At 45.0% G+C, this 20,486-nt stretch overlaps 1 protein-coding gene across 2 annotated transcripts in view; it reads right to left on the reverse strand.

Moving 5' to 3' along the window:
• ZNF385A (zinc finger protein 385A) overlaps positions 1–20,486 on the reverse strand; it is an 850,943-nt gene that overhangs the window by 552,866 nt on the left and 277,591 nt on the right. The gene's annotated exons all lie outside the window — the stretch shown is intronic.

Here is a 20,486-nt window from a genome sequence, read left to right on the forward strand (position 1 = left end):
AGGGGATGTCCTTCAAGAGTACATTGTGGGGAAAGGAAGCATATTTGGCCCTTTTTGTACCAAGAGCTGATTAAAAGGCTTTATTGGGGGTTCAATGCAATAGATATCTGTGCGGTCCCTTTTATTAGAACCAATCTGGATGTGCCATAAAAAATGAGAAAACCTGTAATATGTAAGAAAAATTAAGTAATGGCAATATAGGAGAGTTGGTGCTAACAATTGTCATCTTTCACGATTACTTACCACCTCTAGAGGCCCTCTCAGACCATATATCTAGTAGTCCACACAGACACTATCTGTTCTCATTCTGATCAACAAGGGAGTGGCTAGAAGCTTCAGCCTTTTAAAGTGCAACACAGACTTGCGCCTGTCCAGCCACCGTACCCTTCATCGAAAACTGAACTTTAATCTGTGGTGGGGCTATCGTACATCTGCATTGTCTGCATAGTCTGCAGCCCCCAAGAAAGCAGTTACTCAAACGATTTCTCCCACCTTGCATCAACAAATCAGACTGACCTTGGTGATGACATCTCAGCTCATATTTCTGTGTGTAATTCAAAACACATGGAAATGAATCTAAGGTTATGGACCTTGTTCGAGCAGTGTTGATTTTTGCTGATAATGCAACATTTCGAGTGGGTCAGCCTATTGATTATGAAATTATTCTTAGTTCTTATCTGAAATCCCAGAAGCTAAAGGACGAGCTTTCCGGTCACATGTGAAAATTAACATTGCAGTAGCCTCTGTCCATACCCTCACTGAAGGGTAACACAGGGCTGCAGGTAGCTTAGCGGAGTGCACCATCTCACGGGGGTGGGTGTGTGTGTGTGTATATATATAGATATATATAGATTACCTACTGGCAGTCGCCAATAGGTAGTTATAGTTAGGACCTATTTTCCAAAGGAAATCCGCAACATTCTATTTGGAATAACGTTGGCATCGACTGATGAATCTTCGCGAAATTTTCCAAACTTTTGGCCAGCTCCGGTCCGCTCCTATCCTGAAAATTTCACGGTGATTCGTCAAGCGGGGGCCGAGAAAAAAGGGGGGTCCCAAAACACGTTTTCCCCATGCATTTTCCCATAGGACCTGTTGACGCAGCTACAGCCCGAAGTGCTGAACGGAATTACACCAAATTTGGCAAAGAGGTAGTCCTCAGTTCAGACTCGTGCCTTTTGCTTAAATGGTGTAAATCCGTTCAGTAGTTCCTGAGAAGATAAAAAGTAAAATCACATATATATCTGGGCGGAGCCTAACCACACATCTCATCGTGAGATCTGATTGGCTGTCAGCACTTCATCCAAGAAGTGTTGGCAGCCATTTTGGGACCAATATACATGATAGCACCTCATTAAAAAGCATTGCAGTTAATAGAAGGTTTTAAGACTTTAGTTACATTATAAATCATTTGTTGATGGTACCATACTCATTTTAGGAATTGTGGTGCGTTCTAAGGTGATTTTACCATGTGAAAAAGCCTTCTGCTGTGATATCATGAATCATGTTTGAGAGAAAACTATTTTCTCATGCTTTTCCCACAGAGGTTTGGAAGGTGATCTATAAGCTAAACTGAGAGTATATTTTCTGTAAATTCACATTATCTCTCTCAGTCATGTGAGAATGAAGTCTGACATTCTCAGTAAAACATGTACATCCAACAAGGGCAGAGACTGTCAGTTGATTCCTTTGTGTTCTACTGCAGCTTCCCAGAGTGTTCTAAAGAACAACTAGAGCGCTAACAGTCCTACTTATGACAAACGTATGGCACACCGGAAGCCATCTTGGTTGGAATAAAGTGGTAACTCTTAAAACATTTAATTTAAAAAGGAACAAAATGAGGGGGTTCATTTTGCCATAGAAAGTATGATTAGTGCTGCAGAAAGTAAAATTAGGGCACATTTTGAGTGACTTCTCAAATCCTCTTCTATTTCATTAAAAAAATTCTGACATGCAGACTGAAACATGCACTTTCAATACCAGGAGCAGACTTTCCTGGTGAGCAGTAGCTTTACTACAGTGATCTAATAAGCAACTAGAGTGCTAACATTCTTAATTTATGGCAAATGTGTGACACATCTGAATGCCTTCTTGATGGAATCAAAGTAAAAAACTGAAAGTATTTCCTACTGAGGAGACTGTAGTAAATGAGGAAATTAGGAGACATCATAACAAATAAGTCTCCCAAAATGGCCACCAGAGACAAAAGAGCCCAAATGTAGCCCAAATATCACCCAGATGTAGCCCAAGTATAGCCCAATGACAGAATGTCCCAGAGTGTTCTAACGAACAACTGGAGCGCTAACCGTCTTACTTATGACAAAAGTATGGCACACCTGAAGCCATCTTGATTGGAATAAACTGGTAACACTTAAAACATTTAATTTACAAAGGAACAAAATGAGGGGGTTCATTTTGCCATAGAAATTATGATTAGTTCTGCAGAAAGAAAAATGAGGGCACATTTTGAGTGACTTCTCAAATCCTCTTCTATTTCATTAAAAAATTCTGATATGCAGACTGAAACATGCACTTTTAATACCAGCAGCAGATTTCCGTGGAGAGCAGTAGCTTTACTATAGTGATCTAATGAGCAACTAGAGTGCTAACATTCAGAATTTATGGCAAATGTGTGACATATCTGAATACCTGCTTGATGGAATCAGAGTAAAACACTGAAAGCATTTCCTACTGAGGAGACTGCAGTAAATGAGGAAATTAGGAAACTTCATAACAAATAAATCTCCCAAGATGGCCACCAGAGACAAAAGAGCCCAAATGCAGCACAAATATCACCCAGGTGTAGCCCACATGTAGCCCAATGACAGAAGTGTGCAAAACACTTATTTTTTGTGTATTTGTAGTTTTATATAGTGCAGACTTGTCAGGTATTGGAGTGCTTTACATGAGCATTGGTTACATCACACAAGATCAAATTAATTTTGGTTGTAGACATGGGGAGATTAAGTGATTTGACCAGAATCACAGAATGTTGAGCTGAAGCAGAAACTTCAACCTGGTTCCCCAGTTGCAAAGTCTGCAGCTCTGGAAGTAACACCACATCCTCTCCCCTAGGTGCAACATGTAATCAAGTGGTCAACTGGATAAAAAAACATAAAGATTACAAATAATTTAAAAGTTCTTTGTCGCTATTTGAAAACTCAGAAAATATGTCCTCATTTTAGTTTTTTAGAGCACTAACCATAATTTTGATGCAAATAAGACCCTCTCATATATGTAATTTCTAAAAGAAATACTCTAGGTCTTACAGTTTTCATTACATCAAGATGACGTCAGGCGTTCCACACTTTTTAAATAAATATAGAATGTTAGCAATCTAGTTGTTCATTGGGATACTGTTGCGAGGCAGAGGCCAGGGGCACGGACTCTGAAAATTGAAGGCAGGTAGGAGAGTGCAGATGCAACAATTTTACCACACTGGGCAGGCAGGAAGGGCAGTGGCAGCACAACAGACTATGGATGGCAGTGGTAAGGGGGGCAGGGGCAACAAACCAACAATACAGGACTGGCAAGAGAGGCTGTGGCAATATAATAGACCATTGTGGGCAGAAGGAAGATACAGTGGTAGTACAACCATACATGCCAACAGACCCGTTTCAGCCAGGAAACATCCAATGTTTTTAAGCTCAAATGGGCTTTATTTGATCTGTCTCCTATCTACAATCTCCTCTTTTTCAATGTAACTCAAAGGGGAAAATCAATGCCCCAGTTTTTTTTCAAAATCTCCCCCTTACCAAGTTCAAAATGTTCGCAAGTATGGTATATTGGATCATGGTAGGCAGGAGGAATTGGGGTAGGGACATGGACTCGGATAACAGAGGACAGGAGGGACATGGAGAGGTGCACCAAATTGACCCTACAGGGCAGGCATCAGGGTTTGCAGCAGCACAATACACCACACAGCGCATGCGGGACGGGAGTGCAGCATAACAATCCATAGAAAGCAATAGGGAGGGGACAGGACCATGCACATGGACAACAGAGAACAGAGGGGAAAGAGGCAATGGTAGCTAGCTGACCATAATGGACAGACAGGAGAGAAAGCTGCAGCATAACAGACCATAAAGGGCAGGAGGGACGGATCAGGGGCATTACAATGGAACAGACAAGCCAGAAGGGAGGGAATAGGGGTCTGCACACGGAAACAGAGGGCTGGGGGCAAGGGGGCAGGGCAGGAGCAGCAAGATGACCATGGAGGTCAGGCAGGATGGGCACTAGAAACAAAACACACCATGGAGAGCAACAATGAGACTATGATGGCATACACACAGACCATGGAGGGAAGGTGGGAGGGGGTCAGGGGCAGCTAGCTGACTACACAGGGAAGGTGGGAGGGGCCATGGCAGCATAGAAGACCATGCATGGCAAGCGGGAGGGTTAGTGGCAGCACAATGGCTATGAAGGGCAAGAAGGAGGGTGCAGGGGCATGCACAAAGGACCATGGAGGATAGAAGGGAGGGTCAGGACCTGGGCACAGACAAGAGAGTTCAGGGGAAGAGGCCTCAACACACCGCGCAGGGCAGGCAGGAGGAGAAGTTGCAGCACAACAGACCAGGGAGGGCAGAAGGGTGTGGCAGTAAAATGGACCATGGAGGACAGGAGGAAGGGGATAGGGGCATGGCATGTGGACAGGCAGGGTGGAGGTGGCAGGGACAGGTTACAGTCATCTGACAATGCTAGGCAGGTGGGAGGGGAGTGGCAGCTCAACAGAACACTCAGAATAGATAGGAGTGGCAGGTCCATGGAACATGGTGGGCAAAAAGGATGGAGCAGGGGCATGCACAAAGACATCGGAGGGCAGGGGGAAGGAGAATAGGGGCAGCAAGCTAAGCACAGAGGCTAAGCAGGAGGTCAATGATGGGCCATAGAATTGGGCAATGGAGGGCAGGAGGAGTGGACTGGTACATCATGCTAAATGGAGGGCAGTGGCAGCACATCAGACCATGCATGGCAGGAGGGAGGAGGCTAGTCCATGGATTCAGACAACAGAGGATAGGGAGGAGATGGATGGGGCAGCAAGCTAACTGTTCAGAGAAGGTGGGTATTAGGAACTTAATTGTTTTTAAAATGTGTGTCTGTGCGAACTACTTCAAATATGAACAAGTATGCAGCATAATCTCACTTTTATTCAGGAAGAAGAGGACGTTTGTGACTGTGACTCCGGGCTCACTTGGCAGAAACACCCCCTGACCCTCCACCCCTCATCGCAAAATGCAATGCCCGTGAAAAGGGTAGGCGGACGCAGTGTTAAATAGAACATATTCCTGAGAGCACGATTGAAAATGAAAACTATATATAGTATATGGTATAAACTATGAACCAAAAAGTGTGATATAAGATGAACCGGTCAGACTGATTTGCATATGGCCATGTCTGAACTGGGGTGGGAGAGTGGGCTAAAGAACGGTGATGGATCAAACCCGGATCTGTTGACTGGGTGTGAGTGTTTGATTGGTTCTGATGCTCCGTCCATCACCACCCCCTTTTGTACCGCTTTGTTCGCCATAAGTTGGCAGGGTATGCTCAGACGTGAGTCCCTTGCTCACTTTGCCACTGGATTCAAGCAAGCCTGGCTGAAGACGGCTGAAATGCTAGAAACCGGTCCTAGGAAGCTTGTTTCCGGTCCAGGGAAGGCATGGCTTGGCAGTTCGGGCTGCACTGTTCCCATGAGGCACAGGGTCAGACTGATTTGCATATGCCATGTCTGAACTGGGGTGGCAGAGTGGGCTAAAGAACGGTGATGGATCAAACCCGGATCTGTTGACTGGGTGTGAGTGTTTGATTGGTTCTGATGCTCCGTCCATCACCACCCCCTTTTGTACCGCTTTGTTCGCCATAAGTTGGCAGGGTATGCTCAGACGTGAGTCCCTTGCTCACTTTGCCACTGGATTCAGGCAAGCCTGGCTGAAGACGGCTGAAATGCCAGAAACCGGCCCTAGGAAGCTTGTTTCCGGTCCAGGGAAGGTATGGCTTGGCAGTTCGGGCTGCACTGTTCCCATGAGGCACAGGGTCAGACTGATTTGCATATGGCCATGTCTGAACTGGGGTGGCAGAGTGGGCTAAAGAACGGTGATGGATCAAATCCGGATCTGTTGACTGGGTGGGAGTGTTTGATTGGTTCTGATGCTCCGTCCATCACCACCCCCTTTTGTACCGCTTTGTTCGCCATAAGTTGGCAGGGTATGCTCAGACGTGAATCCCTTGCTCACTTTGCCACTGGATTCAAGCAAGCCTGGCTGAAGACGGCTGAAATGCCAGAAACGGTCCTAGGAAGCTTGTTTCCGGTCCAGGGAAGGCATGGCTTGGCAGTTCGGGCTGCACTGTTCCCATGAGCCACAGGGTCAGACTGATTTGCATATGGCCATGTCTGAACTGGGGTGGCAGAGTGGGCTAAAGAACGGTGATGGATCAAACCCGGATCTGTTGACTGGGTGTGAGTGTTTGATTGGTTCTGATGCTCCGTCCATCACCACCCTCTTTTGTACCGATAAAATGAACCGGGGCGTGAAATATAATATGCAATACATTGTGCGCAATGACAGATTCATTGGAGAGCGCGAGATAGCACAGGCACTATCGCGTGCTATGCAATATGCGCCTTGGAGTGTAATATGCACAGGGCAGTGTTGTGTAACCTAACTAGTCTCTAAAGTTGTAATATAAAATATGTGCTGGGGAGTGTAACGTTGCATATGCACTGTGACAAAGATATGAATCCCAGATTGTAATATGTATGGCATAGCGCTGTGCGTTATAACTTAGGCATCGAGGAAGGCACGTTAGATGGGGCAATATAACCCGTGCGAAGGCAAGTGTGGCATGACATATTCACGGGGTGGTGTTACAGTGCACATGGGCTAGAGAGTGTCATAGCATACGCACTAGCTGGTGGAATACAACACAGAGGAGTGAGGCACTCGGCGGGAACTGGTGGGTGTAACACAGCATTGGGATCAGCCAGGAGCACGCTGTGACTCTCAAGTGAGGTTCATCTCCTTTCCAGAGAGTAAAATAAAAGTATTACACATCCGGCGGTGGATGTGTTTTATTAACCGTGAGGGGGGTTTCTTGCATAGTTTGGTCGAATTTTTGTTGAATCCCCTTTGAATGGCTTGGTGTGCGTGTATATTAAATGTGCCCGTCAATAGCTACCCATGTTTGTATAAATAAACGACAAGGGTGTCTACTTGGAGAGTACCCACCGGCGGGGGCGCCGGGATTAGGCACGGTAGGGCGTCAGACACGTCAGAGCTTCACTAGCGGTGTAAATACATTCCATGTGGATTCATTCTATGCATAGTCGCCTTTTAATGAATATCACGCAAATCGTCATGGTGATAGGTACATACGGTTTGTCCAGCATGTCCTAGGTTTTTCTATAAATATATATTTTTTTAAAATAATAGAAAACAAAGGCCGGCCCCGGGGGATAGGGTCCCCGGGCCATAAGTGGCCTGAGGAGGGGGGCAACGCAGCCCCCTCCTACAGAATTAAAAAAAAAAAAAAGGCCATGACCCGAGGGATGGGGTCCCCGGGGCCGATTAAGGCCTTGGGAGGGCCAAATTAGGTTTTTTTCAACAAAATAAATTAGGGTGCAGGCCCTGGGGGATGGGGTCCCCAGGGCCAGTAAATTAGAAAAAGAAGGGGGGCCACACAGCCCTCCTTCTTAAAAAAATAAAATAAATAAAAGACCGGCATCGCGCCGGAGGCCACGCACCCTCCTTGCAGCACTCTGCAAACGCGCCCCCTGGCCAGTTGTAAGTTGGGGAATTAATTCTCCTTCAATACTGAGGGTCCCTGAGGGCCAACTAGCCCAACAGGTATCTCCAGTATGCGCCAGGGAGCTGCGTTGCAGACAGGTGTTCTGAGGCCACGCCCCTTTTTACACCTCTATGCAACGCAGCTCTGTGGCGCTTACTGGAGGTACCTAGTGGGCTAGTTTGACCCTAGGGACCCTTAGGATTCAAGGGGACTTAATCTCTCAACTTAGAACGGCCACAAGGCGCGTTTACACAGTGGAGAAGGGAGGGGACGGGGCCTGAGGTGACGTGTGCAAACACGCCCTGCGGCGCATTTTAAGTTGGGGAAATAATTCCCTTTCAATCCTGAGGGACCCTGGGGGCCAACTAGCCCACCAGGTGCTTCCAGTAAGCGCCACTGCTCTGCGTTGCAGAGAGGTGGTGCAGGCCGTGCCCCTTTTTACACCTCTCTGCAATGGCGCTTACTGGACGTACCTAGTGGGCTATTTTGCCCCTAGGGATCCTCAGGATTCAAGGGGACTTAATCTCCCAACTTAAAAAACGGCCACAGGGCGTGTTTACACAGTGGGGAAGGGAGGGGACGGGGCCTGAGGTGACGTGTGCAAACACGCCCTATGGCGCGTTTTAAGTTGGGGAAATAACTACCCTTCAATCCTGAGGGCCCCTGGGGACTAACTAGCCCACCAGGTGCTTCCAGTAAGCGCCACTGAGCTGCGTTGCAGAGAGGTGGTCCAGGCCGTGCCACTTTTTACACCTCTCTGCAACGCAGCTCTGTGGCGCTTACTGGAGGTACCTAGTGGGCTAGTTGGACCTTCAGGATTCAAATGAACTTAATCTCCCAACTAAAAACGGCCACAGGGCGTGTTTACACAGTGGGGAAGTGAGGGGACGGGGCCTGAGGTGACATGTGCAAACACGCCCTGTGGCGCGTTTTAAGAGGTAGTTTTAATCCCTTGCCCTATTATATACTAGGGGCTTACAGAGGAGGTCATGCTGATCACAGGGGGACCCCAACGCATAGTGTTCTCTAGTGTATGTAGGTGTTTTCACTGTAATCGGAGTGTCTTTTAACATAGCACTGGCTCTGGGACTAGTTAGTCAGACTCAGTTACCACCAGTATCCGTCTGAAAAAGTTGAGGGTACAGGATGATTTTGCAACAAGGCTTCTTTCTGCTCTTCTGTTTGTTCTTTCTGCACATTATCCTTCTTCCTGCACTTTTCTTCGTCTTTGAGGACTTCTGTTGCTTCTTTCTGCATTTCTTTTTTTCTTTCTGTGCGTTTTTTCTTCTTTCTTCACATGTCCTATCTCTGTAGGCATAGTTAGAAATTAGCATTTAAAAAACCTTTGAAATTCACTGAAAAAACCATAGGTTTCAGGCACGTTATAGTTCGGAATTGGCATTTAAAAAACCTTAGAAATTCACGGAAAATACCAAAGGTTTCAGGGGCGTTATAGTTTGCTGGACTTTTCACTCGTACAAAACCACTGAAATTCCCCCGTTATAGTTAGTTCAGTTAACTATAACTCGCGCGCCCGCAATGCACTGCTGATGACATCACATATTACATCACTCATGACATGGTCAGTGACATCACTGATGACATCTCAAATGACATCACTGATGACATCATCCTTGTGATAGAGTGGCAGACCTCCTCTCCCCCTAATATAACCTTTGATACACACATTCAAAAATAGAAACTAACATTTTCAAAACTATGGACATACCAATATCAGTTACAACAACCTATTCAGTAATTCTAAGATCCACATACACATCCACTCATTCACCAACAGTCCTATACAGTCACTCATACATGTACTCACTCATCATATGTACTCATACACCTATACATCCTGTTACACAACGCCACTCATCCATAGAGTTACTCACACACATAGTCACTCATGCTAATAAAGAATCAAACATCCATTTACTTGCATATACAGTTATGCACACACCACCACTCTTACTTCTACAGAAACTTACACATACTTAGTCTTTTAAACAATCACTTATAGAAACACATACTTATTCATACAGGAACTCTTTCAATCTCTGACTCTCTTATATACTCACTTATATACACCAATAGTCACATATACTAGTTTAAAACATATGTAGTTACTCAAAGACACTATTGAGACAGTCATTCACTCACTAACACACCCATGCACACACTCATCCACCCATACAGTCCTGCACACATGCTGCCTTCAACACATACAAACAGTGAGTCACTCATTCATGCACCTATGCACTACGTAATACCCCCCACCGAACCATACAGACACTCAGACACTCATACTGATACTCAAAAAAACAACTAATAACCTATATAGACACTCATGTAGCTACTCACCAACCCATGCAGCCACTTATACACAAAGTGAGAGACTGATACAGATATTTACATATTTAAACATTACTCACTAAGCCATGTATTCACTAAGATACACTTAATCAGTCAGTTATACAATCAATTTTTCAAAAACAAATCATCCATTTAGACACTTATATATCCATTTATTCTTCCATCGCCCTTGAGATATACATATATAAAACATATGTAATTTTCAGAAAAACACATTCTCTGGATGATGTCATCAGTGATGTCATCAGTGATGTCATTTGAGATGTCATCAGTGATGTCATGAGTGATGTCACTGACCAGGTCATGAGTGATGTAATATGTGACGTCATCAGCAGTGCATTGCGGGCGCGCGAGTTATAGTTAGCTGAACTAACTATAACGGGGGAATTTCAATGGTTTTGTACGAGTGAAAAGTCCAGCTAACTATAACGCCCCTGAAACCTATGGTTTTTTCAGTGAATATATATATATATATCGCCTACTGGCAGTCGCCAGTAGGTAGTTATAGTTAGGACCTAGTTTCCATAGGAAAAGCATTTTTTCTTTTCCCAATAACTTTGGCGCCGGTTGATGAATCTTCGCGAAATTTTCAAATCTAATGGCCCGCTCCTGTCTTGAAAGTTTCGGGGCGATTCGCCAAGCGGGGGCCGAGAAAAAAGGGGGGTCCCAAAACGCATTTCCCCACATGTTATTTTTGTATATGTATATTATATCTATATATATTCATCCAAAAAATGCCCACATTCGAAAGAGCACTCAGAAACCAGGTAGACCCAGCCGTTACTTGCAAGATCTTTATTTCATTTCCAAGCTGGCAGAATCCTTGGAAATATCGTCCAGCCCTACGCGTTGAAGCTTGATGCTTCTTGTTCACGGGCAAACGAGAGCAGCGGAAAAGAGAGCCTCACGTCATGGTCTTTATACCTCCTTCCTGATGGGTAAGTCCCCCAAGCCTCCTGGGACTTGTAGTGCTCTTGTTTGTTATGACCGCTATGGGTTTCCGCTGGCCATTCATAATCATAAAAATAAAACCCTCAGTGGGTCCCAGTTCTGCTGCCGGTTCACTTACTGAACACCTGTTTCTCTGTCAGGCGATTGCCGTGAATCAGCAATCCACAGTCCATACTTCATTTTTATGGCGGTGCACATTTCCCGACCTGGACAGGCCGGACTAAATTCATCCAAAAAACGCCCACATTCGAAAGTGCACTCAGAAACCAGGTAGACCCAGCCGTTACTTGCATGATCTTTATTTCATTTCCAAACCAGCAGAATCCTTGGAAATATCGTCCAGCCCTACGCATTTCGAAGCTTGATGCTTCTTGTTCACGGGCAAATGAGAGCAGCGGACTGTGGATTGCTGATTCACGGCAATCGCCTGACAGAGAAACAGGTGTTCAGTAAGTGAACCGGCGGCAAAATTGGGACCCACTGAGGCTTTTATTTTTATGATTATGAATGGCCATCGGAAACCCATAGCGGTCATAACCAACAAGAGCACTACAAGTCCCAGGAGGCTTGGGGGACTAACCCATCAGGAAGGAGGTATAAAGACCATGACGTGAGGCGCTCTTTTCCGCTGCTCTCATTTGCCCGTGAACAAGAAGCATCAAGCTTCGAAACGCGTAGGGCTGGACGATATTTCCAAGGATTCTGCCGGTTTAGAAATGAAATAAAGATCTTGCAAGTAACGGCTGGGTCTACCAGGTTTCTGAGTGCACTTTCGAATGTGGGCATTTTTTGGATGAATATATTCATATATATATATTTATTTTTTTCACTGAAAAAACAAATTTTAAATGTATGTTATAGTTAGGTGAAAATTTCAGTAAAATGTAATGGTTTAAACTAAACAAAAAAAACCACAGAAATTCCCTAGTTCTAGTTAACTGAAGTAACTATAACTCGCCCCGCCATGCACTGTGTTGTCATCAATGATGTCATTTCAGAGGTCACAGTGATATTATAAATGATATCTTAGAACATGTCATGAGTGTTATAATATGTGAGGTCATAAGCATGACGTCACTTTAACCTTTGTTTTTTTCTGTGAATTTCTGCATTTTTTTTTTTTTTTTATGGAAGTAAAATATTATTACCAGACCTAACTATAAGGCCAATTTAAGGATTGTTTTTTCAGCAAATTTTGGAGTTTTAAAAATTGTTTTTACTTAAAGTAGTAATATAAAGAAATGGCATTTTAACTAAGGCAAATCTACTGGCTTTGTCAAAGAGTCTGAACACCAACATGTAAAAGGGTGGCATATTGGCTTGAGCAAGGAGTCAGCACATCAACCTATATAAAGCAGACCTATTGGCTTTGTCAAAAGACACCGTAATAATTCATCAATAGCCATATTCCAAAGTAACCCTTATAAATCCACCCAAAGCAACGCATAATATTTTATCAAAAACTTTTAAAAGCATTTTACTTTAAACAACTCTAAATGTGTGTATGAGTCCTTCTTTGACATACTTCAGGCCACAAAATGCAACCATAGAAACAACCACAAGGGGTTCTGGCATTCCAACTGAAGAGCATACAGCTGCAGTTCAAAGTGCTTTAAAAACAATTTTAAGATCTCTTGGGGTCATGTATTTATTGGCCCAGGAGAATGTTTTTTTTTTTTGGAGGGCTGCTGTGCTACTTGCAGCCCCCCACTACACTTTAGTAGCATGTTGATGGTGCCCCTGGGCAGACTGGGCACCACAATACATATATGTAAATAAGACCTTAAAGGGCATTGTGGAGCCCTCTTGACCTGGAGCAGTGAGCAATAAATGAGTGGCTCCATAGCTTATTTATTATTCTTATTTTTTTTTAATATATATGTGGATGACCCGTCCTAACTTGGACACCCACAGTTTATTATACGTATATGTGTGTGTGTGTGTATATATTTATATATGGGGTCCATCTAAGCAAATAATTCCTCCCTTTAAAGCACCGTGGGTGTTGTTTGTTGCATATGCGTTCCAGGAAGTTGTAACACCGCTCCTCCCCCCTGCAATGGAAAGCGCGGATTCCCGCACCTGAGCGTCAGCATCCAACAATCCGGCGAGCTCACTGAAGGTCTTGCCGGTTAGCGTTTTCTGCGTTTTTCGGCGGCAAGCATTGCCGAAAATCGTGGCTAAGGCCTCACAACGGGACTCACATCTGAAAAAAAAAGCCTGCAGTGAGACGGAGGACATAGGATGCGGCAGAGGTCGCGACCGCAGAGTGATTGATTCTCCCGCTGATTAGAGGCTGACGGGCGGAGATTAGCGTGAAAGCGAAGGGAGCGTTGAACTGAGCCCTTCATGGCGCTACGGCATACGTGGCGATTATCGTCTGGAAACTGGGGAAATCTTGGTGCCTGAGCCCTGGGGTAGGTACAGTATTTGCAGCAGAATAAAGCAAGAACAAGCCGGCCTGCCAAGGTGAGCCTGCCAGGCAATATCTGTTTTAGCTCTTTTAGCTGCCAGAATAAGTCAGGGGCTGTTCACATCGTCAGCTGCAAGGGATAGCTTCCTTCTTTCTCCCTACCCGTTCTGAGGGTTTGAGAGCCGGCAGCTCTCCCTCCCGATGAAGGGAAAAGTAAGGGGACGCGGAAAAGGCAGGCTCTGAGTTGGGGCTGCAGCAAAGGGGGGGGGGGGGGATCTCCTGTCCAGGCATCGTTCACCGCCGTGAGGGTAACGGCATCGGCGGGCGCCGCAGTAAACTACAGCTAGCGGCCGTGAGGGGAACGGCCCACCGGACGCACTGGAAACTACACGCCCCAGCATTCCCTGCACTTCCTGATGTTGCGTGTCATCGCCAGGAAGAGGCAGGGCAGGGCCACCCCTCTTACTTCCTCAGGCATCCAATGTTTCGTGCTCCATCAGTGTCGGCGGAGAGGTACTGTGTGTTTCTTTTTATTGTTCCTCCTTTGCTACCATTGACTGGAAAAAAACTCTTACTAACTCGTTGTTAACACTACGTGTCCTGAGCAAGCACCCTGGGACTTGTCTTACATCTGAACAGTGACGCTGTAACACGTATTTAAATGAAGTAGATCCACATATGTTTTTACTTTGTTGTTAAATCTACCCCAAGCAACTGATATTGTTCCTTTTTGGCACAATGTCTTTCTTGTTTTAGTAGCATCTGCACTTTGGTCCCTGTTTACAAGCTTTTTTTTGCTGCTAATTGTACTGCGCACGCTGCACTTTTGCCCTTCGGGCTAGTGTATTTTTTGCCTTAATAGCTTGTACACCTTGGTTTGTGTTAACATACCCTTCTTGCTGCTAATTGTATTACACACGTTGCACTTTTTGACCCACCTGGGCTAAGGCTTTTTGCTTGTATTCCCATCTGCTGCTCTATTCCCAAGTTTGTATTACATCTTCTACTGGGATTAGGCTTTGTATTGGGTTGAGTCCATCCTTTTTTTATTTCCAGCAGATATGGGGAAGCGTGGCTGTGTACCTAAAAAAAACCTTTCTGAATTAATTCCGGCCCCACTCCTCCAAACTTCTATTGATAGGATGCTCCAGAGAGCCATCGGGGTAGTATCGACAGAAATTGAGTTAACTGAAAGGCGGCTTTCCTTGACTCCCGATCTCTTCCCCAAACCCACAGAAATATCTTCCTCAGCACAAACTAGCATAGAACTGACTTCTAGTGCCCCAACAGCTTTATCCGGCCATAGCAGGTCTATGCTATCACCCCCACAAATTTCCCCAGTGAAATCAAAAACTCGTAAAGGAAGAACAAATATTAGCATACCCAAAGCTGTGAGACAGAAAACGGGAAAAGGGAAAGGCCCAATTAAGAAACCCAGCCCAGAAATAAGCACTAATGAGGGCGATCCAGTTAGACCGGGACGAACACTCGAATTCCCCTCCAACCCCTATAAAACCTCCGATTGCCCCTTGTGGGTGAGGAGTCTGGTGGTGGAACTAGAGGTACAGATGAGAGCCATTGTGAAAGAAGAACTAGCGCTCCATCTAGGGAATCGAACTAGTGGTCAGATATCTGCCCTGTGTGCACCAAACAATCCTTTGGCTAATACATTGTTGGCCCCAGCTGAGAAAAAAGATAGTAGTACAGAGACGGATAATATAGAGCAAATTTTATTACCTAAAGGTGTATTCCTTCCTAGCTCATCACATCTATCTTCTATCAATGCTGATAACACCAGGGCATGTAACACCAATATTAGCTCCAATAATTATATTGTGAGCTCCCACTCTGACCTGAACCAGGGAGGTCTATCCAGAGATGCACCTGCACACACTGTCCAGATGGCAGGCAGGGCAGTGCCCACACTAGCCCCTGGTGAGGGACCTGGCTGGGACTCTTCGGGCTTGCCAATAATTAATTTACCACCTGCCTCACACCCTTATGTTATAATATTGACTGGTGTACCCGAATTAAAATCAGGGTGGGAAGAGAGACAGCTGGAACTAAGGAACAAGTGCCTTTTTTGGCTCACCAAACATGGCCAACTCCCCTATGATAGGGCGGGTGAGATATTACTGGTCCGAAGAGTGAGTTGGGTTGGTAAGAACTCTAAGACAATCAATGGCAATTGCATAGTCATCAACTTTAGTAATCCTCGGACAGTTCAAAATTTGGCTCACCAGATTCCCAGTTTCCACGCACCACCTACATTGATACAATTGCACACACTGGACTATTTTTATGCCTGTAAATATCCACCATCATGGACCCCAGGCACAAGAGTTTCAACCCACTGGCTTCATCCCGATCTCACATCTGCTCAATTTCCTTGCACCCAGTATAATGTTGCAGAAGCTAACAGGTATGGGGCTCTTGAAGAAGTGGAATGACTTTCGATCTCAATTGACAACTCTTCTAAACTGGGACTAGGGGACCCCTATAGAGAGGCCAATCCGAATACTAGTGGGCTACTGCCCACAGATATTTTTGGTGTGACCCATGATACAACTAAGGCATCCCAGTATGAACCTCAACTGGGAGCACAAGGTCCCATTGACACACTTTCAACTACATCAAATAAACAAATCCCCTATATTATTGACTTCAAAACTGTACCCAGGGTCATGAATAGTTCCTTACCACAAGCGGAAATCTCCAACACTCTTAACGTGCAAGAGCCCACGTTAGTCCTAAATAGGTTCCATTGTGCAAGACTCCACCACAAGTTTGGTCCTCCAGCTGAGGGTGCTGTCATGGAATATTGCCGGAATTAAAAATAAACTTCATAATCCTGACTGGATACAATTCGTACAAAATTATCATGTGTGCATGTTTCAGGAGACCTGGGCCAGAGATGTCATCGATATGAGGGGCTTTGGAACATTTGATGTGTTAGCTACTATGGGGGGCAGAGGCAGACCATGGGGAGGGTTAGGCACGTGGGTCGGCACTCACCTGGATTGTATTGTTGAACTGCTGGCCACCTCCTCGGAGGATATCCAGTGTACTGTCCTCACCTTTAGTGCCTTAACTAAGATTACCTTTATCAATATCTATTCCCGTCCTGTCACTATGGCCCAGGAATCTAAGATCATAGGTATGCTTTCCACGATTATTGACTTGGTTCCCCCAAACACCAGGATGGTAATAGGCGGTGATTTCAACTGCCAATTTGAACCACTGACCGTTCCTACTGCTTCTCTGCTTACCGAAGAGGATTCTCTTTGGCTAATCCCTCCTCCACTTATTCCTTCAGTAAGAGCATGGACTCCTCTGGTCCTACAGATAAATGCAGTAACATTAACTCATGCACCGAGGGCTTGTAATGGGCGTACTAAGTCCGACCAACCAGGAGGGCATACCTTTAACAGACCGGGCCAAACATCTTTACTTGATTATATTCTAGTAGAGGCAAGCATCTGGCATATGGTGATTGACTTCGCTGTCCTACAAAGGCACGACAGCGACCACAATGCCTTGGTGCTTGAACTTCACCTCCCGGATCTTCATGGTCTTCCCATTTCAGGCCCCTTTTCTGATTCCAGTCTGTCTCTAGACAGTAATAGAAGGAGAATCAGATGGGATAATTTGAGGAAGTCACCAGATAAGGTAGCTGCACTCTATTCCTTAATTATCCCCCCTTTGCTGATGATGGAAACGGCAGCGCAAACTTTTAGCGCTCCTGATACCACCACCCGAATTATGGCTGTACACTCGGATCTCACCGTTAGTCTAACTAATATCTTTAATCCTCTGATGCATACTAAGGGCAAAGGGTCTTCGAAATCCACCTGGTATAACAAAGTTTGCAGAATGGCAAAGAGTGCCCTTATTGACGCCATAAAAACCAAAGATAGATTCTTGATAAAAACTAGGAGGGCTTTCTATAGGAATAGTATAAAGTCCGCTAAAGATGAGTGGGAGTCCGAAAGGTGGGACGCGATTAAACAGGCACTTACTAATAGAGATATGAGGGAGTTTTGGTCCCTGGTTAGAACTGCGAGCTCCTCCGGGAATTCGCCTATTGAGCCGAATATATCTGTGGAAGCATGGAAACTTCATTTCCAATCATTGTACTCCATCCAGGATGTTAAGAACCCCACAGAGGGCTCCCATCTAATTGGCGTAGAGATCTCCCCTGAAGATGAGACTTGGTTCTCTCTGACTGAAGTGTTGAGTGCTATTGGGAACCTGCCTCTTGGAAAGGCCCCTGGACTGGATAAGATCCCCGGGGATTTATATCGGGAAGAACCCAATGTCTGGGGCACATATTTATGTGTAATATTTAATGCCATATTAAGCGGTATGGAAATCCTGGACACCTGGCTCTTCCAGTATATAAAAAGGGGTCTCCTCTTATGCCCATAAATTATAGGCCAATAAGCCTGATTGATGTAACGCAAAAGTTGTTCGCCAGGATCATTGTAGATCGTCTCCAGATCTGGATGGAAGAGCATGAAACACTGAGTGCATACTAGGCAGGATTCCGAAAAAATATTTCCACCATTGACCAAATCTTATGGCTGCAATTACTATACTGGAAGACGGTGACAATAGAGGGTGGGAGCCTCTATCTGATCTTTGTTTACCTTAGATCAGCGTTCGATTTGGTATCTCGCCATAAACCTTGAGTAGTTTTGGAGGAACTGGGCATTCTACCTTATTTGCTCACCCTGATCAAGCGATTACATACTGGACATTTCGCACAGGTTAGATATGGGAAACTCTGGGAATTGACTTCACGCTTCCCAGTGAATAGGGGTGTAAGGTAGGGGTGTGTTTTGGCCCTCACACTGTTTTGTCTCTATATAAATGCTTTGATGGAACAACTGAACCAAGTCACCAATATTGATGCCCCAAAGCTTGCCCGTAACAAGGTACCAGCAATGATGTTTGCTGACGATACCTTGTTACTTTCTAAATCACCTATGGGCCTCCAAAGGATGCTCGACACCTTTTTTATAGTTTGCAAAGACAGGGGGCTAGAGATTAACACAGCAAAAACCAAGTATATGGTATTTAATCCTAGCAGAACTTCTCGTCCCAACCCCACCCTACATGGCACCCAGCTGGAGAGGGTGGCAGTCTTTGATTACCTGGGCGTCACGTTAACGGAAACCTTTGGATGGGGTCCGCACCAAGAAAAGGCAGGCCTGAGGCTAGCTCAGATGACTGGGGGCCTAGCAAAATTATATAGGAACATAACATCAAGACAACTGGGCCCGTTAACAGAGATTTACAAAGTTCAAATTAGGAGCGCAATCATGCATAGGGCTGAACTCTGGGGACATCGCCCTGTAGGTGCACTGCTTAGAACTGAGAATAAGTTTATGAGACAACTCTTGGACCTACCGCCAAGTACTCCTCTTATCCCCTTACGCATGGACCTTGGCCTTAGACCCATAAATGAGGAAATTGAGTTGCGACCCTTGACCTTTTGGCGCCGACTGTGGGCGACACCCGAACTACTAGTTTACCAGTCGGAACTCAAGGCGATCCTGGGGCTTCCAGGGGTGGGAAAAATATCTTGGCTGGCACATATCAAAGACTTGTGCTTTGGACTGGGCTGGCCAAATTTATGGACCCACCCGGAGCAAGGGTCTCGGTCTATTTCACGCCTCGAGCTAGTTAAAGATTACAGACTTTTTAGATTGGGTGAACTCTATAGGAATGCTAAAAATGGTTGTTTAACTTCTGATTTTTTTGATTTTAAAGACCAATATTTATTTGAGACTTTTCTTGATGACGTCTATCCACTTGTGGCAAGGAAACTGTACGTCCAGTTTAGATGGGGTTGTCTACCAGTTCATGCATTTACAAACAAATGGACCAAAGCCTTCCCATCTGCCTGTCCGGCCTGTGTGAATCAGAAAGAGTCCCTTACACATGTTTTCTTTTTTTCCCAGGTTATATTGCAGCTAGAAGGTACTGGCTCCTACCAATATGCAGGAACCTGGGATTCAGACAGACACGGGAGGCTTTTAGAGTCCTGCGAACTGGAATGCACCCCCCAATTGTTTTTGCAGTGTCCCGCTTCCTTAATTCCATGTGGCTTAGGCATTGCAAGTTCTTAAATTCCACTAGTGCAGTCTAAACGTACCTTTTCTGTCTTCCATAGTTTTGAACTTATTAAATATAAACTCATTGTTTTAAATCTTTTTTTAAATTTTAATAACTTTTTAACTTGTCATTAAGGTTGTATAATGAATTGTTATCGGTTATATCCTGTGACGCTTAACATTTTTTTTTAATGTATTATATGCTTTTTTTATCTTCTACTTTTCTGGTCTGTAATGATCGAAATAAAGCTTGGAAATTGGAATTGGTATATATTTACTGAAAAATCAAAGGTTACAGGGACGTTATAGTTAGGAAATAGAATTGGAAAAAACATAGAAATTCACTGAAAAACCATAGTTCAGAGGGACGATATAGTTAGGTTCAGAGTTTGCACTCACAAAACCATTGAAATTCAACCGTTATAGTTACACTTATCTCAAGAAACTATAACTGATGACCTAAGGAAACTATAACTCGTGCCCCTGCCATGCACAGTTGCCTCACCAATAATTTCATTGCAAATGGTGCAGTTATTTTATAAAACAAGTAATTACTGATGAAATATGTGAGGTAAGCAGCAGTGCATTCAGCTGTGCGCGGTGGGGGTTAGCACTCAACCCTGTGCGATGCACGGCCTTTGGCTGTGTGCGGATGGAGCTGGAACCCCCAATAGGCAACCAACCCCCGTAGGCACCCAAACTTGCGCCACGCCTGGCCTTTGGCCATGCGGGCAAGGTTTGTCTGCTGGCCTGCAGCCAGGCCCTTCAGCAAACCCCCATTAGGTACCCAACCCCGTGCCACACATGGCCTTTTTGGCCATGAGTGATGGGGGTTTGCTGCAGGG

Source organism: Triturus cristatus, chromosome 4_1 (assembly GCF_964204655.1).
Source record: "Triturus cristatus chromosome 4_1, aTriCri1.1, whole genome shotgun sequence".
NCBI classification, from domain to species: domain Eukaryota; kingdom Metazoa; phylum Chordata; class Amphibia; order Caudata; family Salamandridae; genus Triturus; species Triturus cristatus.